This window comes from Pan paniscus, chromosome 2, assembly GCF_029289425.2.
Source record: "Pan paniscus chromosome 2, NHGRI_mPanPan1-v2.0_pri, whole genome shotgun sequence".
NCBI lineage: Eukaryota > Metazoa > Chordata > Mammalia > Primates > Hominidae > Pan > Pan paniscus.
The window spans coordinates 100,912,355-100,928,793 of record NC_085926.1 but is presented as its reverse complement, the minus strand read 5'-3'; positions in this window follow the sequence as shown (position 1 = coordinate 100,928,793).

Below are 16,439 nucleotides of genomic sequence, written 5' to 3'. Positions count from 1 at the left end.
GACCCTGAGATCAAACAGGACAGTACAGGTTGTAGAAATAGTCTACAGCAGGAGTCTTCAACCCCTGGGCAATAGATGGGTACCACTCCATGGCCTATTAGGAACTGGGTCGCACAGCAGGAGAGCACAACCCTATTGTGAACTGCATATGTGAGGGATCTAGGTTGCACCCTCCTTATGAGAATCTAATGATAAATATATATGCTTGAACCATCCTGAGGCCATCCTTCCAAACCCAATCATGGAAAAATTGTCTTCCATAAAACTAGTCCCTGGTGCCAAAAAGGTTGGGGACCACCGGTCTACAGGATGTTAGAGATATGACATTAGAGACAGAAAAAAAATATATGATTTTTTAAATTATTAATCAAGCATATATATGTTTATGGGAGTAGACAAATTTTGCAAAGAGTAAGGAATATAGATGAAGAGAGGGCAAGAACTAAACTGGGAGAAATGTTCACATTTTACAAATAATGAAGGAAGAGAAAAACCTGAGTGAGAGAAAAAAAAATTTTAGGTAGGTGAGAGGATCAGAATATCAGTAATGATACTAAATTTTCCTGAGAAAGGAGAAGATGTGGAAGACTATAATTCCATTCTAATAGAGAATATTATTTTTACCAGGGAGAGTGCATGCTCAGAAGAATGGTCTGCAATGGTTTGAATGCATATGTGCCAGCAAATTTCAAATGTTGGAACCTAAGACTCAATGTTCTAATATTGAGGTGGGGTTTTTATAAGATGCGGTGTTTTAATAAGATGATTAAATCTCATAAATGGTTTTAGCACCCTTTTGAAAGGAATCAAAGGAGCTATTATTGAGGCTCTTTTGACCTTCCATTTCTACTTCCATGTGAAGACCCAGCATTCATCCCCCAAGAGATGCAGCATGGGTGCGGTGACAAGAGATCAACTTGAAAAAAGTGACCAGGTTTTCATCTCACCCGACGCCAAGGCAGCTGGTGTCTCAGTCTTGGACTTCCAGCCTTCAGAACTGTGAGAAATAAATTTATTTCTTTTTTTATCAGAAAAATAATGTATTTCTTTTTTTTTTACTTTAGATTCAGAGCGTACTTGTGCAGGTTTGTTACATGGGTATACTGTGTGATGCTGAAGTTTGAGGTATGATTGAACCTGCCACCCAGGTAGTAAGCATAAAACCTAATAGGTAGTTTTCCAAACCTTGCCCCACTCCGTGCCTCCCACATGTATTAGTCTGTTTGTGCACTGTTATAAAGAACTACCTGAAACTGGGTAAGTTATAAAGAAAAGAGGTTTCATTGGCTTATGATTCCACAGTCTGTACAGGAAGCATGGCTGGGGAGGCCTCAGGAAACTTTCAATAATGGCGGAAGGCAAAGGGGAAGCAGTCATGTCTTACATGGCTGGAGCAGGAGGAAGAGAGAGAAGGGGAAGTGACCAGATCTGTGAGAACTCACTATCATGAGACTAGCAAGAAGGAAATTTGCCCACATGATTCACTCACCTCCCACCAGGCCTTTCTTCCAATATTGGCGATTACCATCGGCATGAGATATGGATGGGGACACAAATCCAAACCATGTCACCCATCTTGTGGTTTCCAGTGTCTGTTGTTCTCATCTTAATGTCCATTCGTACCCATTGTTTAGCTCTCTCTTACAAGTGAGAACATAGAGTATATGGTTTTCTGTTCCTGCATTAATTAACTTAGGATAGTGGTTTCTAGCTGCATTTATGTTGCTGCAAAAGACATAATTTATTCCTTTTTAAGGCTGTGTAGTATTCCATGGTGTACATGAACCACATTCTTTTCATTCAATCCATCATTGATGGGCACCTGGGTTGATTCCATGTCTTTTCTATTGTGAATAGTGCTGCAATGAACACACAAATGCATGTATATTTTTGGTAGAATGATTTATTTTCCTCTGGATTTATACCAAGTAATAAAATTGCTGGGTCGAATGATAGTTCTATTTTTAATTCTTTGAGAAATCTTCAAACAACTCTCCACAGTGGCTGAACTAATTTACATTCCCACCAACAGAGTAAAAGCATTCCCTTTTCTCTGCAGCCTCACCGACAACTGTTGTTTTTATACTTTTAGTAATAGTCATTATGACTGGTGTGGGATGGCCTGTCAGTATTGTTTCAATTTGCATTTCTGTGATTAAGAGGGATGTTAAACATTCTTTCATGTTTATTGGTTGACTGTATGTCTTATTTTCAGAAGTGTCTGTTCATGTCTTTTGCTTGCTCTTTAGTGGGGCTATTCGTTTCTTGCTCTTTAGTGGGGCTATTCGTTTCTTGCTCGTTGAATTGTTGAAGTTCCTTACAGATTCTGGATATTAGACATTGTGGGATGCGTAGTTTGCAAATCCTTTCTTCCAGCCTATAAGTTGTGTGTTTACTCTGTTGCTAGTTTCTTTTGCTGTGCAGAAGCTCTTTAGTTTAGTTAGGTCTCACTTGTCAATTGTTGTTTTTGTTGCAGTTGCTTTTGAGGACTCAGTCATAAATTCTTTGCTAAAGCTGATGTACAGAACGGTATGTCCTAGATTTTCTTCCAGGATTTTAATAGTTTGAGGTCTTACATTTAAACTTTTAATCTATCATTGGTTAGTTTTTGTATATGGTGATAGGTAGGGATCTAGTTTCATTCTTCTGCGTATAGCTAGCCAGTTATCTTAGCACCATTTATTTAACAGGGAGTCCTTTTTCCATTGCTTATTTTCCTTTTTTTTTTTCCCAAGATGGAGTCTTGCTCTGTTACCCAGGCTGGAGTGCGGTGGCACAATATCAGCTCACTGCAACCTCTGCCTCCCGGGTTCAAGTGATTCTCCTGCTTCAGCCTCCTGAGTAACTGAGATTATGGGCGCATGCCACCACGCCTGGCTAATTTTTGTATTTTCAGTAGAGATAGGGTTTCACCATGTTGCTCAGGCTGGTACTGAACTCCTGACCTCATGATTTGCCCACCTGGCCCTCCCAAAGTTCTGGGATTACAGACATGAGCCACCATGCCCAGCCTCATTGCTCATTTTTCAAAAATTAAAGAGGGGTAAAAACAAGAAAATGGGATGGGAATATTTAACATTAGGTCTGCAATTAGAAAAAATGTTGTTCTTAATGTGGAATAAAATAAAATAAGTTTCTGCTTTATATATTTTCCAGTTGCAGGTATTTCTTTATAGCAGACTAAAACAAGTAAAAGTGTAGTCAGAAAAATTATGCAATAATTTGGTTAATTTAAAGCCCCATGAAGAATTGAAGAAAAAATAATTCCTACGTGTCACATAAAAAGAAGAGAACATTTAAGAAGGCAATTTATATTTTAGTTTTATAAAAAACATCTAAAATGTTTTACCTAAGGTAATATTTAAAACTAAAACAAAAAATAAGGGAGAAAGAGAAATGTCTGGGTATAATTAAGATGAAAATATGTTATTGCACTTGATGTCAGAACTTTGTGGCACCAACATACAAATTCAAAAATAAACAGTGATATAAGAAGTCAGGTAAGAAAATTAATATACTACATTTAATTTTCAAAGAAGTTGTGAATGAAGAAATTTAGAACTGTAAAACTATGCCAGAAAGTCAGAAGAAGAGATTCAGTTATAATCATAGGTTGAAACCAATAAGTAGAAAATTAGAATTTTTTGTTATCTTTGAGAGATACTCAGGAAACCTAACATAAAAAAAGCCTGCCGTAGTCTCATAATATTTAAAATAGAGGGTGGAGCCATACTTACCCTTAAACTAAAAAGAGTGAATTTTGAGGGATCGCGTTTGACAGAAATTGGCAATAGAATATGATATTTGGCACAAAATACAATAATAACCTGGAACAAAAAAAGGAAATTTTAATATGTAAAATATTGGAGTAGGTAAAGAGGAAACCTAAGGAAAAGGCAGGTTGGGGGTGATGTATAAGACAAAGGCAAAACTGAAGTATTATTCAGTCCCAAAGTGGAGGGATTATTATTAAAGAATGAGTGTAGATGTAATGTGGAAAAGAAAACTATTTCACTGCATTTCAATAATACATACACTTTAGTTTGTTGGGTTGATAATTATAAAAAAATACATTTAATGATTATCATATAATGATATAATCTAAAAATATTTAAAATAATTAATTATATCCAGATACTATATGTGGCATTTGATTGAAATTGATAATTTCACTCTTTAATTATTACCAGAAACAGTTGTACTAATGTAGTTTCTTGAACATTAAGAAGGGAGTGCCTGTATGATATGAGTAAGCACTCTCTTTATTCTTTAGAGTCCTCACATATAAGTGAATTCCAACCAGCAATCATGGAGCACTTACAAAGGGTCGGAGTTAGCCAGATGTTAGTGGGGTGGGGCTAGGGGGTGCAAAGATGAGCAATACAGTTCCTGTGTCTTCAGTCAACAAAGTCTGATAGGCATGTACATTTAGGATTCCAGAATAATATATTACATGCTAAAACCAGAGTGTGAAATCAGAGTAAGTTTGCTTTGTTTCAGTATTAAAGAAGAGATGTTACAAAGAGGGGTAAAAACAAGAAAACAGGATGGGAATATTTAACATTAGGTCTATAACTAGAAATAAAAAATGCTGTGAATGTGGAATAACATTTATGGAATTATTTTTTCTTCTTTAACGTTTATTTTGTTATTGATACATAATGGATGTACATATTTTGGAGGTGCGTGAAATAATTTAACATACTCATAATTTGTAAAGATTAAATTAGTATAATTGGGTTATGCATCACCTTAAATATTTGTCTTTATGCTAGAAACATTTGAATTATTCTCTTCTAGCTATTTTGAAATATACACTAGATTATTGGAAACTATAGTCACTCTACTGATCTATATAAAACTAGATATTTATTTTATCGTACTGTTTATGCCCATTAATCAACCCGTCTTCAATCCCTTCTTCTCCCTACCCTTCGTGGCCTCTGGTAACCACCAATCGACTTGATAGTTTTATAAGCTTCACATTTTTAGCTCTCACATATGAGTGAACATGTAATATACAATCTTTCTGTTCTTGGTTTATTTTATTTAACACAATGACCTCTAGTTCTATCCATGTTGCTGCAAGTGACTGAATGACATTCTATTTTGTATACATACCACATTTTCTTTGTTCATTTAGCTATTGATGGGCATATCAATAGATAATTGATAGGTTGATTCCATGTTTTGGCTATTGTTAATAGTGCTGTAATAAACATAGAATATGTTTCTTTAATATTTTGATTTCTTTCTTTGGATATATATCCAGTAGGAAATTGCTGGATCATACGTTAGTTATATTTGTAGTTTTTTGAAATCTTAGTTATATTTTTAGTTTTTGAAATCTTCACATAGTTTTCCATAGTGGCTGTACTAATTTATACCCCACCAAAAATGTATGAGCCTTCCCCTTTCTCCACATCATCACCAGCATCTGTTACTGCCCATCTTTTTGATAGAAGCCATTTTAACTGGGGTAAGATATTCATTGTGGTTTTTATTTGCATTTCTCCAATGATTAATTATGTTGGGCATACTTTTTCCATATACCCTTTGGCCATTTGTATGTCTTCTTTTGAGAAATGTCTATTCAAATTTTTGGCCAATTTTTAATTGGATTATTTGTTTTTTTTTGTTTGTTTTTCTGTTTTCTTTTTGCTACTGGGTTGTTTGAGTGCCTTATATATTCTGCTATTTATTTATTTATTTATTTATTTATTTATTTAATGTTTAATTTTCTTTATTTTTAATTACTGAGGGTACATACTATTGAAGGATTTAGTTAGCTTGCCTTAAGTGGATAACAAGGAAGGGTCTCCAGAGAGCCCCTAGCCCATGGGTCAGTACCTCATCCCCACATAAGCTGCAGGCACAGATAAGGGAAAACTAGCACAGGGTGTTTTGCCTGGAGACAAGCCCACAGCTGCACAGATAGAAAAACCTCCAGCCTGCTTGGATAAAAACTTGCACAAACCTCTAGCTCACTCAGATAAAGAAACAAAGCCCTGGCCTTTGTCCTTTGTATAGTCAGTGGGGTCCCAGGAAAAGTTTCTTCTCCTTTTGTGGGCATGGGCACAGTGGGCTCCAGTGGGTTCTGGTGCGCACTCGACTTTTCTTTATTTGGACAATAAGTCCAGCTTTTATGAATCATCATTTCAGCCTCTGATTGGTCCCAGGCCAAGGTCCCAGGCCAAGCTTTCACTTCAGCTCCTGATATATCCTGGGCCAAGCTAAGCAGCATCTGTGAATCATTATTTCAGCTCCTGACTGGTCCTGGGCCAAGGCCCTGGGCCAAGCTGAGTCACACCATTCTCCAAGACAGCCCGTGGACTAAGCATATTCCTTCCCCTTCCCATAAAAATCCCACATGGGGTCCATAAAAACCTTGGACCCCAGCCTCATAGGAGACACCCTGTTCAGGCCCCCTTTCTGCTGACAGAGGGCTTTCTTCTTTCACTTATTAAACTTTTGCTCTAACCTCACCTTTGTGTCCACACTCCTTATTCTTCCTGGAGGTCAGACAAAAAACTCCAGACATTATCTCAGACAAGAGACTGTTACATCTTGGTGCATTGCTGAGACTACAGCACTATGTGTATATATTTATAAGGTACATAAGATGTTTTGATATAGGCATGCAATGTGTAATAATTACATCATGGAAAATTGGGTATCTATTCCCTGAAAGATTTTACACTTTGTGTTACAAACAATCCAATTATTCTCTTTAGTTATTTTTAAATGTATAATTATTACTGATTACAGTCACCCTTTTGTGCTTGCCATCTAACAGTGTCTTAGATTTTATCCTGTTTTATATCCTATCTTCATTGGCCTTTACCCTGAAACCTCAATATAGAAGACTGAGATTAATACAAGTAATGTATGATGTGATAGGTTAGATAATTGTTCAGAAAATATGTACTTCTCTCCACCTCTTCTCCTCTCTTACAGCAGACTCTACTTCCTGCTACCCTCCCTGCTTTGAGAATGGCCACATAAATTACTTTGCAACAGAATGTGAACAAATATGATATGAGAGATGCATTAACTTGCTTTCATGTTTGGCATTCTTCTTATCCTTTTGCTATCTGTCATAAAAAGATCATGCTCTGTTCTCAGACTGCCAGTCAGGTTGAAGTAGTCTGAAGCTAACTTGCAGTCTGAAGAAAAGCCACTAGCTATTCCAAAGACCCTTGAGTGATGAAAAAAGCACTTATTCTCCTAAGTCTTTGAGATTTGGTGTGTGTATGGGGATGAAAGACAGGTTTGGTGCTTAGCATGATCATAATAGACATCTTACTGAAACATGTGGTGTCAGATAAATATATATGAGTCAACCGTCTCCATAATAAAACTATGTAACCAATCACCCCAAAATGCAGCATTTTTAAATAATTATCATTTATTTTCATGAGCTTATGGGTCTGTTGGAACAGTTCTACTGATGTAGACCAGGAGTGTTTGGGAGATTCTGTTTTGGGTTGCAGCAGCTGGACAGCTGGGTGACTCTTCTTATGACTACAGGTCTGTGACTTAGCTAGGGGGTATCACTGCTGCATATGTGTTCATTCAGGGACCCCAATTCATGGGGCAGACATTATTCAGGGAATGAATATAAGACTCAAATCATTTTGAAAGATATTGGGCAGAGTCAAATAACATTTTTTTCCTTCACACTAAAGAATAAATGTCAGGTCCTCAAAATACCTGTTAAAAGAAATCCAATAATATTTGTCACTTTTAGTAACTTGCTATAACTTTTAGTGATTTGCTATAAAATTTATCTTTCATGAGCTAATCTTCTCGTATTTATGGCAGACACGCAAGAGGACAAACAGAAACAAATGAGACTTCTTAAAGCTTAGGTTTAGAACTGCCACATTTTCTGCCATTGTCCAAAGCAAGTCAGATGGCTAAGCTAAAATCTATGGGCCACAACCCTGAAAAGGACATGGAAAGAGCATAAATGTAGGAGTGGGGAGAAGAGACAGATAAATTGGGCCAAACAATTTTTCAATCTTCCATTATAAATACATCAGTAGTGTTTTATTATAAAATGCAGTGTTACATATATTCCTCCGGATGCTAATAATGCATTTGGACTAGTTAATTTCAGGAAGTAGTAGAATAGTGTTTCCCAAAGAAGGCCATTTTTTAATTCTTCACTTGGTAGAATGACTTGCCAATAATTATAATATTTTTACCTACTCCTTTTATAGAGCTGTTTTGAACACATGCTTCTCTTTATTTTTAATCCAGCATTAATCCACTTAACAATTTGTAGCTGAAATTCAATTTTGATGTCAAGATAGTAACACTTTTGAGCCTGCTCACCTAATCTACAACAGGAAACAGTATGTTATCCAATTACATGTACTATTGTCTTGTTAGACACTATATATCATCTGCTTATTTCATCAAGGAAGTTTTTTTATCATTATGTACTTGCAATAATTCTTAGTGCCAATCATCCTATCCTGAATTGCCATTGAATGCCCTTCAGTCTCACCAAGCATTGTACACTACTTCAGTTACAAATTAGACCATTTTTTTCTCTATAATTTTGGTTAACATCGAGCATGCATCAGTTATGAACTTTCTGAATAGTTATAAATTAATTTTGCATTTTACCCCATATACACAGAGACTTGTTATATTTAATAATCAAAATGCATACAGTTATCATTTGCTGATGAATATGTCATAAAAATGATATATTTGTCCATATAAATGAATTGAATTTGGAAGTAAAAAAGACTCATTTTTGTGGAGTCTGACTTTTCAGAACCCCAATCAATTAAAGCTATGCCACTGCAATTTTTTTCATTCCCTGAAATTTTCCCAACTGGCATATGTCATAGAAGCATCTTATTTTAATGGTAAATGTTGGAATGATATATTTTTTGCCACCATAGGACTAGACAACATATCTAACAGCTCTAGCTCTAAGATAGCTCAATACCAAATAGATTTTTATATTGGCACATTTTCCAAAATTGCCTGTCTTGTTACTTGCAGTGTCAAAACTGCATATAATCTAGAATAACAAGAGTTTCCGTCAAGGGTAATGACTATTGCTTATTTTCTCAAATGGAGGGATTTCCCTGCATTATCAGTCAAGTTACTATTTCTTTGGTGCCTGGAATTATCCGAACTATTTGATTCTGGAGGAGAAAAAAAATATTGCTTAAAGAAACATTCAGGAGCTTGTTTTTTTAGTTCTTCTATTATCCACAACTACTGTTCTACCTTTATCCAGTTATCGCTGTCTGTAGCAACCTTCTTGTATCTTAATCTGTTTGAAATGGAGTCACCAGTAGGAACAATAACCTTTGGAATCAGGTCATTCAGATGTCTTAGAAATATTTCTTAATAATGAAAGAAAAAACTCATTCCTAATGTGTTTCATACCTTATAGCAGAAAATCATAATTCTCTTTGGAGAAGCCATATAGGGTTTTTTTTTTTTGAGAAGACAAACATAGCTAAAAATTTACAGATATATATGTATTATGTACATATGTATTATGTACATATGTATTATGTTAGTACATATATATTATGTATATATGTATTATGGTGGTAGCAGGAGTGTGTATGTATGTGTGTGCATACATATATATACGTGTGTGTGTATATATGTATATACACACTCCTGCTACTAACATAATTCTCCATGTCTTTCCTTTAACTTTGGAAAGAGAAATTATGACTTGCTTTGTAATTTTGGAAAGAAGCAAAATAACCAAGAGTTAAGTTCAGAACACAAGAATTCATGAACATGAGCAGATGGACACTATATCATGTGGACTTAACATGGGTTTATTCCTGTATCCTAAACATTAATTAGAAGATCGTTAAAGCACAAGCATTATCTAAATATTTTCAGAGAAATATGTCACAAACCACCACTTCAATGGAAATAAAAAGAGATATTGTAAATATTTAGGCAAAGGGTCAGTATCTGCAGCAGCCTATTTGAAAATGGAATTATGTGAAGGATAAGTTTCTAAGGTTATCATTTCATACCAATTGCAACTAAATTTAATACAAAATTGTTTTAAAACATCTGTAGTTCCACCATGCTTGATGCCAGAGAGAAGCACAAGGTAGGATATTGTCTTTGACTAAAAACAAGTCAGATTCTATCATGTTAAGAGCAAAAATAAGGATTTATGTCTGTATTCTTCTGAAATTGTGCAAAAAATTAATAATCTCCAAAATAAATTTATTCATTCAAAAAATGTATATTGGGCACCTACTGTGTAACAGAAATTGTTTAGGTCCTGGAAACATAGTAATAGAGAAATCAAAATCTCTGTCTTGCATTGTAGTTGATGACTGACAATAAAAGAATAATAACTTATATTTAAAAACAATGCAGGGCTAAGTACCAGGGAGAAAATAGAGCAGTTTAGAGAGATCAGGAGTGCTGCAATGGTGCAGGATGGAGGGAACGTTAGTAACTGCTATTTTATATATACAGTGTCCAAGAAAAGACCCTCAGATAGGGTAACATTGAGAAGAAAACTAAAGGAAACAATTAACTCTATATAAACAATTAACTCTATATAAAAATAGCAGTTACTGTGTACTGAGACATGTGCACATCTGGATAAAAGGTGTTCAAAGACAAGCAAATAGAAAAGTCAATGGCCTTGAGAAGAGAGCATCTTGGTATGTTTTTTCAAGGGAGGGCAAGGAAGTCAGTGTACCAGAGAGAACAAAGGTACAGTATAGTGTCACATGGTTATCATGTGGCCAAATAATAAACGCCTTTTTGGCTTTTACCCTAAGTGACATAAGAACCTGTTGGAGGACTTTGATCTGAGGAATGACCTAATCCGAAGTCAGAACTTTAACAGAATCCCTCTGGCCGTGGTGTAGTGCAAAGCCTGTGGGAAATAAGCAGCAGAAGCAGTAAGAGCGTCAGTCTGAGTCCAATGAGGAGACAGAAAGTACATAGTAATTTGAACCATGGACATTTGCTACAAGGAATTATTACCTCTACATCAACGATAGGAGAGTGAACATAGTGAGGTAAAGACAACACTAAAGGGTAAGGGCTAAGGGGCAGACCTAAGGAAGGGCACACTTGTAAGAGGAGCTCCCTTCTTTCAAATGGGAGCCAAACCACATAGGAAAAGGTGAGGTTGCAGCTCACTGGATGGCCAAAAAGTTATCTGGGTTGTCAGGACCAGGACTGGTTTACAGTCACTGAACAAGCAGAAAAAAACCTAACATGCAAAGGAACAAGACTGATGGGAAGTAAGCAAAGAGGGTTAGGTAACTATAAGTGCAAGGCCTGGAACATGCAGTGTGCACATCAGAAGAGCAACAACAAAGTGGTCACCAGGCCCAGGCTATGACGATAAAGTCAACAAGCATTCTGGGCACATAGTTGAAAGACTACCACTAGACATCCACATACCTCACACCACTGACAGAGTATGCAATAGAAATAAGAAAAAGAAAAAATACAGTATACCGGGATCAAGAAGGGAAGTCTCCTTCCTACAAGATCCCTCCAATATCCTCTATTGACAAAGCTTTACACTGTCCTCACTGTGAAGGAGAAATGCCCGAACAGTCTAGACTATTTGCACAGGTACTGAAGAGTAGATTTGGGACTGAGGTACACAGTTATAAATTTATAACTATGTCAAAAAGTTATGGGGAGATGGAATAACTTTAGTAAAAAACAGATATTGGCTACAATTATGGTGGTAGGAACGCCAGTGACACAGGACAGTTTATGAATATATTCTGAAAGAACAGCCAACAGATTTGGTGATGTAGGATGTAATAGAAAAAAACAAAGAAGGATTTTGTATCTGATGAGCTGGAATGATGATATGTCTATTTTATAGTATAAGGATGATTGTGATAAAAGTGGGTCTTGGGAGACATGTTTGGACATGTTGGATGTGAGACATTTAACAGACACACAGATCAAGATGTTAAATAGGCAAAGCACATGTATATAATTTGGTAGTTAGGAGACATATTTTAATTGGATATAAAAATATGCACATCATCGGAAATAGAGGATATTAAAAGGCAAAAGGCAGAATGGCATAATAAAAGGTCAGGCATAAGTAGAGAAGAGAAAAGACACCAAGATTAACCCTGGAAACACTAAAATTTTAGAAGGTGATGAGATGCATTGTTAAAAGACTCTTCAGATAAATGTGGCAAGACTGTATGACAGCACTCAGCATTAGCAGTCTGGAATTTAAAATGGAATATAAAGTCATCACTATACAGTGTTCTTTTTAGCCACATTCAGCTGTCCTATTGCAGGTGCAGAAACAGGCTTTGATGTAAAAGCAATACTAATTGGACAAAATGATAATCTTTGCATATTAAGTGAGCTGATGTCAGAGTCTGTAAATTACAATCATGCCTACAACAGAGAATGAGTAGCCTGGCCTAATCTAAAGTATATTTCTTCTTTAGCATTATTATTTGTTTCCACTTGTCTTCTGCTGAAGAAAATGGCTTGGATTTCTCATTTTTTTCCTTTCCGTTATGATGAGATCTGTAGTCTCATTTTATCTAAGATATAATTACTGCTGAAAATTTCAAAAATGTGGAAAAATAGTATTTGTAGAAGTGAGTATATGTTTAAATGAGATGAAATATGCTTTGTCAACAGTAAGAAAAGCCTTGGGAATATTATTATAATTGCTGATACTTTGTTTAAAATAGTACTGATGTTTTCCATTTGCCACACTCATACTTCACTATCCCGATGATTGATGTGTCAACTCTCCTCTTTGTCATCAGGAGGTTGTCCCCTGTAGACTGCTTGACTTGATTCTCTTGACCTTATTAAGCCTGAATTTGTTAATATTTTACATTATATTATTAATAATACATACTTGAAACTTCTAAAAACAATTGAGTGCTAGCTATTTTGAATTTTCACTTAAAAATCTATAAATTGGAATGAGATACTGAGTATTCAGTAAGCACAAGGGACCAGGATAGGTATTTTCAAATATAATTAAGTTGTCATTTTTGCCAATAAGTAATTCAAAATAGAGTGGCTGAATTTTCAGCGAAAAAGCCAGATACAGAAAGAGAAATATCACATGTTTTCACTCATATCTGGTAGACAAAAAGTTGATCTCACAGACTTTGGGAATAGAATAGTAGTTACAGAGGATGGAAAGGGTAGAGGGGCAAAGGGATAGGGCTAGAGTTCCATGGCACCGTTGGGTGACTATAGTTAATGATAATTTATTGTATATTTCAAAATACCTAGAAAAGAGGATTTGAATGTTCCCAATACAAAGAAATGATACGTGTTTTAGGTGATGGATATTCCAGTTACTGTGATTTGATTATTAAACATTGTACACATGTATTGAAATATCACATATACCTCAGAAATATGTGAAATTACTATGTATCAATTAAATATTTATAAATACAGTGGTTGAATGCATTTGAAAATCTTAAAATGCAAAGCAAAGAATGATATATTTTATAGTTAAGATGTAAAAATAAGCTCAGAGAAAACACTTATCAATTCCAAATAATAACATCGACTTGAACGTAATGGAGATATATATAAAAAAATCATCTCTTGGCCCCACATCTTTGTTTATGAAATTATATCTATATATAATATAGATATTATATAATGTTATATATATAACATACGTTTTATATATATATATATGTAAAAGATCATCTCTTGGTCCCACATCTTTCTCCAGCTGCTGCTCTGTTTTTTTTCCCCTGCTTTAATGAAAAGCTCAAAGATGCATTTTATGTACACTTAGTAAGAATTATCTTTAGCTACATAATAAACTATGTCAAACTTTGTGACATCAAACACCGTTTAAAAAATTATAAGTCTAATTTTGGTTGGGCAGTTTTGCTGATCTTGGCTGGGCTCATAGATGTTTCTCTAATAAAACTGTTAGCTCTCCTGGGGTTGGCTTGTCAAGATTGGTCTTATAAAAACAAGGTACTAAAATAGTAAGCCAAACTGTGCTAGGCCTTTTGAGGTCTACTGTCAGAGCTGGCGCAATACCACTTTTGCCATATTCTAGTGGTCAAAGCAAGCTCAGAATTAAGATTTGGAGAAAATACTCCACAGGTTTATGGGACTACCTGCAAAATCACATTTTGAAGATACATAGATACGGGGAGGAGAATATTGAAGACTTTTTCAAAGAATCTGCTATATTCTTTTCTATCACAGAGAGTAACACAGATTCCACATCACAGTTCATGGATTAAGAAATGTGTTTTATTGAGGAAAGAGAAAACTTACAGGACTAAGTTCAGCAAAAAAAAAGGAAAAGCAACTCTCCATCATGTGCCTGTCATTCCAGTGTCATGCCAGCTTTAGACTTTTTTCAGTAACCTTCTATATAAAGTAGAAATTCTCTTCTCCAATTTCAATGCCTTCCATCCTATTACATGTCTTCATTTTTCTTCAATATTCTTATCTCCACATAATGTATTATGTATATTTAAAAATTTGCTTTATGAATCTGGGTGCTCCTGTATTGGGTGCATATATATTTAGGATAGTTAGCTCTTCTTGTTGAATTGATCCCTTTACCATTATGTAACAGCCTTCTTTGTCTCTTTTGATCCTTGTTGGTTTAAAGTCTGTTTTATCAGAGACTAGGATTGCAACCCCTGCCTTTTTTTGTTTTCCATTTGCTTGGTATATCTTCCTCCATCCTTTTATTTTGAGCCTATGTGTGTCTCTGCACGTGAGATGGGTTTCCTGAATACAGCACACTGATGGGTCTTGACTCTTTATCCAATTTGCCAGTCTGTGTCTTTTAATTGGAGCATTTAGTCCATTTACATTTAAAGTTAACATTGTTATGTGTGAATTTGATCCTGTCATTATGATGTTAGCTGGTTATTTTGCTCGTTAGTTGATGCAGTTTCTTCCTAGCCTCCATGGTCTTTACAAATTGGCATCATTTTTCAGTGGTTGGTACCGGTTGTTCCTTTCCATGTTTAGTGCTTCCTTCAGGAGCTCTTTTGGAGCACCCAGATTCATAAAGCAAGTCCTGAGTGACCTACAAAGAGACTTAGACTCCCACACAATAATAATGGGAGACTTTAACACCCCACTGTCAACATTAGACAGATCAATGAGACAGAAAGTTAACAAGGATACCCAGGAATTGAACTCAGCTCTGCACCAAGTGGACCTAATAGACATCTACAGAACTCTCCACTCCAAATCAACAGAATATACATTTTTTTCAGCACCACACCACACCTATTCCAAAATTGATCACATAGTTGGAAGTAAAGCTCTCCTCAGCAAATGTAAAAGAACAGAAATTATAACAAACTGTTTCTCAGACCACAGTGCAATCAAACTAGAACTCAGGATTAAGAAACTCACTCAAAACCGCTCAACTACATGGAAACTGAACAACCTGCTCCTGAATGACCACTGGGTACATAACGAAATGAAGGCAGAAATAAAGATGTTCTTTGAAACCAACGAGAACAAAGACACAACATACCAGAATCTCTGGGACACATTCAAAGCAGTGTGTAGAGGGAAATTTATAGCACTAAATGCCCACAAGAAAAAGCAGGAAAGATCCAAAATGGACACCCTAACATCACAATTAAAAGAACTAGAAAAGCAAGAGCAAACACATTAAAAAGCTAGCAGAAGGCAAGAAATAACTAAAATCAGAGCAGAACTGAAGGAAATAGAGACACAAAAAACCCTTCAAAAAATTAATGAATCCAGGAGCTGCTTTTTTTGAAAGGATCAACAAAATTGATAGACCACTAGCAAGTCTAATAAAGAAGAAAAGAGAGAAGAATCAAATAGACGCAATAAAAAATGATAAAGGGGATATCACCACTGATCCTACAGAAATAGAAACTACCATCAGAGAATACTACAAACACCTCTACACAAATAAACTAGAAAATCTAAAAGAAATGGATAAATTCCTCAACATATACACCCTCCCAAGACTAAACCAGGAAGAAGTTGAATCTCTGAATAGACCAACAACAGGCTCTGAAATTGTGGCAATAATCAATAGCTTACCAACCAAAAAGAGTCCAGGACCAGATGGATTCACAGCCGAATGCTACCAGAGCTACAAGGAGGAACTGGTACCATTCCTTCTGAAACTATTCCAATCAACAGAAAAAGAGGGAATCCTCCCTAACTCATTTTATGAGGCCAGCATTACCCTGATACCAAAGCCGGGCAGAGACACAAACAAAAAAGAGAATTTTAGACCAATATCCTTGATGAACTTTAATGCAAAAATCCTCAATAAAATACTGGCAAACCGAATCCAGCAGCACATCAAAAAGCTTATCCACCATGATCAAGTGGGATTCATCCTTGGGATGCAAGGCTGGTTCAATATACGCAAATCAATAAATGTAATCCAGCATATAAACAGAACC